Source organism: Lonchura striata, chromosome 11, assembly GCF_046129695.1.
Source record: "Lonchura striata isolate bLonStr1 chromosome 11, bLonStr1.mat, whole genome shotgun sequence".
NCBI classification, from domain to species: domain Eukaryota; kingdom Metazoa; phylum Chordata; class Aves; order Passeriformes; family Estrildidae; genus Lonchura; species Lonchura striata.
Window position 1 is genome coordinate 22,245,878 of NC_134613.1, and position 6,499 is coordinate 22,252,376.

The following is a 6,499-nucleotide window of genomic DNA, read 5'->3' on the forward strand; positions in this document are numbered from 1 at the left end:
TGGTGCATGGGCAACCTGCATTGTATCCCACCCCCACAACCCCTTGTGCAACTAAAGAACAGCCTCTATTCAAAGGATGGGGCACAGGAGGCACAACATAATGGAAAGAAGGGGGTTGCAGTGGCACCTGGAAAAGGGGCTTGATCCTTAATCCTACCACAGCTCACCATGGAGGCAGAACAGTCTGAAGGTCCCCATGTCCTTCAGCTTATGATGGCAGCTCCCACACCACCCTTCACAGGTGAAGTCCCCTGGGTTTGTGTGGGTTGTGTATCACAATGTACCTGGAACAGGCAGGCTAAAAGTGATCTGGAAGGAAAACAACATAAGTATATGGAAAAAACAAGCTGCAGGATGATTTACAGATGATCCAGTTCCCTGCAAAGCCCAGTGGGGAAGGTACCTTATGGGTTCCAAAACACAACTCTCCAATAATTCCTGCTCAGTTGTTAAACTGCTGCTGATCTTGCTGAAAGCAATAGTAGTTGTTGCTTCAAGCTGGTGGTTGACAATCTGCTTCTGCTCATCAAAAAAATAAAGAAACATCTATTTTAGCTAAAGCAGAACTCATTTTTATCCTTCCCCCAAAGGAAAGTTACCACCACTCCATGTAGACCAGCAGGCAAACCTCAGAGACTGTAACTTGCAATGATACATCAAAATTAATTGTTTAATTATAAAATTCTTGGAAGAGGAAATAATTTGAGGTACAAATATATTTTATTAAAAATAATTATATTCAGGAAGAGCAGGGACAAGTTTTATCCCAGCTGTGGTTCCAGACAGCATTTCAGGGTCATCATAGCAGGGCTCTGGTAAAGCCATGTCTGGATGTGGGGCCAGTTATCACACAGATATTTCTGAATAAAAGCCTGAACTAATCCAGAAATGGTGTTAAAAGGTATGAAATGGCTGAATTGCACGGAAATGTTTAAATTTGTCCTTTGCTAATGGGGAAACTCTGAGTAATACAACCAACCTCCAGCAGAAGAGTCAGGTCTGGCCAACAAAAGATGAGAAAAAAATAGTTGTGTATATAGAGAAAAAGTAACTTTTAGTTCAGTACAGTTTCAAGCTGCATTGAAAAGGGTTGGGTTTCTTTCTTGGATGGTCTATATATAAAAAAAGACAACCACTTTAATTTAGTACCAAGTCATAGTCTGGCTGCAAACAAAAGCCAACCTTGGTGTGAAATACAATTATGAACTTGGGATAACTGAAAACAATAATCCTGAAAATCATGTCTGAAAGCAAAACCAGCCCAAGGGGCTGATGCTCCCACAGTGACACAGCACAGATTTTGGGAGGAAATGACCCCACTGGGATGCTTTACCCTCTGGAATTTAAGCTCTGCAGTGGCCTGGGGTGTGTTTGCATGTGTACATGTGCATGAAGGTGCTCCAGCCAGAAAAGAAGAGACAACCCAAGATGGAGAGGACATGGGCTGGGATCCTTCCAGGGCTGCAGCACCAGCCCTGCTGGGCTGGAAAGGCTCTGGGAATGTGTTTACTGCCCAAGGGCAGCAGCAGGGCTGGTGCTGCCTTTCCTGGTCCCGACTGATGCAAGAGGCAGGCGGAGCTGGGACAGCTGCGGCACGGCAATGGGAATTCCTCCGACCCAGAGAGTGCACAGCAGGGAAGAGCATAATCTCCGTGATTTACAGGCTGCAGCTCTAGTTTAAAATACATTAAACTCCAACTATTTAATTACTGGGCACTACCAAATCACAGAGACAGAGGAGTCAGTCACGTCTGCTAATGCCAACATTTATCATCCTATTTATCTACTCCAGCTTCTGAGACCCATATCGAATCACTTTCCTGTATTAGCTAATAACAGATGAGTTTATTCCTTGTACCTCTGGGCGGCCCTCAATGGATATTATCGCACTGCTGGCAGCACACATCCACCTAGGGAGAGATAAACTGGTTTAGAGCTTATAAAGAATCATAATCACCAGCCAAAACTCAAATCCAAATCAAAGACTTTTTCCCTGCTGCCTCCTGCCCCCAGATACTAATTCTCACCAGAGAGTGAATGCAAACAGTGCTCAGCCTCTCTAGTTTAAAGGCTGAAAATCTCCTGATACTTCTGAGAAATCATTAAATACCTACATTTTATAGTTACAGAAAAATGAAGTGACTGACAGAGTGGGAGAGCTCCAGCAACATTCCCCTGTCCTGCTCACCTGCACAGAGAGAGCAAAAATGAGCTGGTACAGGCATGGAGACAGAACACCCATGAAAGAAAATCAGTAGGTGAAGCAAATTTATCCAAGGAAATATACTGGGTGTTCAAAGAACAGCAAGAGGAGAGTGAGGAACTGTCAGGTGCTCAGCAAAGCTGCTCCTTGTGCTCAGCCTGTTCCCAGTAAAGTCCTGATCAACCCAGCATGATCTCCTTCTGTCTAATTTTCCCACTGGAAATGCTATGCTTTTTATTTTGCTTGCTTATGCTGCCTTTCACAAGGAAAAAAATTTAAATTGCTCTATATGGAAACTTTCAGCAGTCTTATTTTCAGAAAAAATATTCATCATCCTCTCAGCTTTGCACAGTTGTCAGTCTTTAAGCTGAGCACGAAGAGGAAGAAAAAGAGACTTTTCCACTTTTTCCTGTTCCCAGGAGTCCAAAAAAAGCATAATAAAGCATATATATTTTTATTCCATGGCAGGTTTTGTTGCTGGTGCTTTTACTTACATCACTATGATGATTATCTCATTATAGCTTATTTATTACACCCTGTCATAAATATATATATATATATATATAAAATCTGGTGATTTATTATTAACCCCATCACCCTCTAGCTAATTCTACTAGCCAAGCAGGTAATCCTGCCTTTTGATGCCTGAAAAACCTGAATACGCTGAGCCCTGACCAAGTGGTCATAATGGAAAAAGCAGCTACATAAGGAACTGCAGGGAAATCAGGGAAATGATCTGTGGATCTTCACAAAGTCCCCTGGAAGAGTTCAGACATGGAGCTGTCTTAATTGACAGCATGGCCACTTAGGGGACCAGTATCCATAGAAACTCCAGGGCCTTGACAAGATGACAAACAACACCACGAGAGCCTAATAATAGGAGGAATAATGAGGTGTGGCCAAAAAAACCCAACAACAACAACAAGCCAGGCATCTCATGGCAGCGAATGGGTGGGCCCAGCTAATGAAAGCCTGGCAGATCTCCGTGACGGCCGGAGGGAGGCAAAGCACGACTGGAGGAGGGAAGAAAAGAGTCGCCAAAGCCGGACGGGATTCCAGACCCAGGGAGAAGCCCCGCGGCACTGGAGATGTGGCTGTGGGGCTCCGCTCTCCGTGCACATCGGCCATAAACTGTCAGCAGCATCACTGGGAGCATCTCACAGATGATGTCGTGTTTTGCCTTGGGGGTGGTGTTTTGGCCACCGCGGATGTCCAGTCAGGTTGGGACCCGTGGAGCACTTGGGAACCGCGGCGGGTGGTCTCAGCCCCTTTCCAGAGCCTCTCGCCGAGCTTTAATCACCTCTTGAGCCGAGCCCGGCTCTTCCTTTCCCAGGCGGCGGCGCCGCAGCCCGGCTGCCGCCCGCCGCTCGGGGCTGCGCGCACGCCGCTCCCGGGGCGCCTTGCACCGCCGCTCCTCATTGTTCGGGGAGCCTGACCTTCTGCTTAATTAGCTTAAAACCGCACAATAAAAAAAAATCTAGAAAGGGGAAAAAAAAAGGAAGGGGAAAAAATAGAAGGAAAAAAAACCCTCGGTAAAAGCCAGTCGCAAATCAAAAGAGGCAACAGTGAGAGCAAGCAATGTGTCACCACAAGTGTCCGAGTCAATGGAAACCTTGTTAGGTGGGGAACAAGGGTCTGCGCTAACAAGCTCTTATCTGTGTTTTTGTTTTCTATTGAAGGTGCATGTCATTAGGAGGAGTGTTAACAAGAGCTCTCAATAGCTTCATATGGCCAATGGACTCTGAATATTCATGAAGGTGTGAACAGAATGTGGGAAAGCGGTGGAAGAAAAGGCAAGAAAAGCGGCAAGAGGGCTGATTGTGCCGAGAAGAAAGGAGCCAGGGCTCTGTGGGAAAAAGGGATCCTGAATCCCTCAAACAAGAGCGTATTCCCTAGGCAAAACCTGTCCTTCAAGCTGTGGGATGGTATTGATGGAGCCAAGGGGGTGGGATTTTTCTGAGCAGTGCTGGCAGGGAACCAGCTTCTGGCATTTGAGGTAACAGTGCCCAGGTTTTTTTTAAACAAAATCACAGCAGCCACTGGCACCTGTTTTTGGAGATGTGCAACCCTCTCTCCAGGCTTGTGGGATCACAGGAAGTGGTTTTCCCTGGATGCCCGATATTGAAATGGGGATGAACTCACAGTGGATGGAGAAGACGGGAGGCAAAGGAGCAAGTCTGCATTGTGCTCCAGCACTGCAGTGCTCATCCTGCCGAGGGAACAACTCATCTACACCCAGACAAAATCATGGAATCACAGAATCAGAGACTGTTTCATTTGGAAGGAACTGTAAACATCATCTCATTCCACCCACAGCCATGGGCAGGAACGCCTTCCACTGTCCCAGATTGCTCCAAGCCCATCCAACCTGGCCTTGAACACTTCCAGGGATGGGGCAGCCACAACTTGCTCCACATCCTCCTGATGTTGGGAACTCCAGTCACACATTGTACACCTGCTGCCCAGCACCCGCCTCCCCTCCTGCACCTCCCTGCATCCCCAGCTCCAGAGAAATCCCTCATTTGCCTCTGACAAGAATCCAGCAGGGCTTCCCAGGGGGCAGGCAGGATAAGGAAAGATGCCTTTCCTATACACCACCTCTGTAGGCTGAGCAGCCACTGCTTCTACCCCGTCCTGGGGCCAGAGATTTCAGCTGGGTTGGTTTAACAGAGCTCTTGCTCTGCTCATTTTGGAGCAAAATTATACTGCAGAGTTGCCTCTTCTTGAAAGGCTCCAATCTCGTGTGTCAGTGCCAGATAAATAGTTTTCATTCAACAAATCAATGAATAGAAACAAAGTACAGCAAAATAATGTCAAGTCATTTCACTGATAACGACAGCTGCTGGGCTGCAAGGAGACAGGGAGAGCAGGAGGGGGTGTGGGGGAATAGATTAAAAAATGTAAAAAGCAATGAATCACAGCTGGGGGGAAAATCATAAAACCACAAGCCACTGCAGCTCCCACACAAACGTACACGGTATTTACTCATCTATTTCTAACGAAATTGCAAGTAGAATAGAAAGGAAAAGAGGGAGGGCAATGGTGAAAGCAAATTGTTCAAACTATCTTTGTTGGAAAAGCAAAAGGGCTTTTCTTCCAGCAGGAAGCAAACAGCATGGCTCCAAATGCTGAGGGAGGGAATGCAGTCCCAGCCCTGCACCACCACTCCTTCCTCCCACAGGTCCCTACCTTGCTGCTTTTGGGTCATCATTTCCTTGCTGCTGGTTTTCACCTTGGAGCAGTCTCTTGCTGTTTGCTTTTACAAGAGGAAATCCTGATTTTGGGAATTCCCTGGGAAACATGCAGTCTCATAGGGCCAGTCCATTGGTGTTGCATGCCTGTGCCAAGGAACAAAACTGAACCAGCACTGGTTCTCCATAGGTCTGTTTGGCAGGAGCAGTCTGGAACAATGATTATCCTGAGAAAAGACTTGATGCAGGGGAGGAAAACACAGCCCTTTAATCTCAGCTGACATTTGCAGTTTTGTTATTAATCCTGTAAAAGGACAGGAGGGTTAATTATCCTCAGGCCCTATGTTCTTCCAGGAAAGATTTTCCTGTTATCCTGTCCCAGACCAGCACTGTGACCCCAAACACTAAAAATATACCATGCCTTTAGCCTGAAAGGACTTTGCAAAATCTTCACTCCTTTGCCTCACAGCTCAGAAGCCTCCACAGATGCACACTAAGGATTGCAAACTGGGAACCATATATAGAAATGGGGCACAGCACAGACCAGTGCTTCCCCTCTTCCTGAACAGGGGGTGCTTCTCTGTGGGTGAAAAACCAGGAATGAATAAAAACATGAATTTTATCTGCCTTGAGCAGACCTTCAGGGATAGCACTACATGGAACGGGGGTGCCTGCAAAGCCCATTCTGCTCGGAGAGACAAACAGGAGGCTGAGCACAAGGTGACTGCATGAAGGGACATCTCTTGCACTGCCCATTCCATTCCCACAGGTTCCTCCACCGGAGCTCCGGGCCACCTCTTCCCCGTGGCCCTTGTCCCACCTCGAGACCTCGTCCTGCAGTCCCCGGTGCGACAGCTCCAGCTGGTGGCTGCCGAGGGCTGCGAACAGCATTCACATGGAAACACTGGGAGAGGGAACATGGCTGTGCCAAGGAAATGCCTGATCTTCCTGATGGTATCCATCTCCCAAACCTCAAGGGACAGGAAACGTGGCAGATGCTTTTGTGGAACACCCAACGTGCATCAAACACACATCACTGCTGCTTTCCACAGCGCAGCGAGGGCACAGAGTTAATTACACACAAGCTCTCCTAAATCAAGGGGAG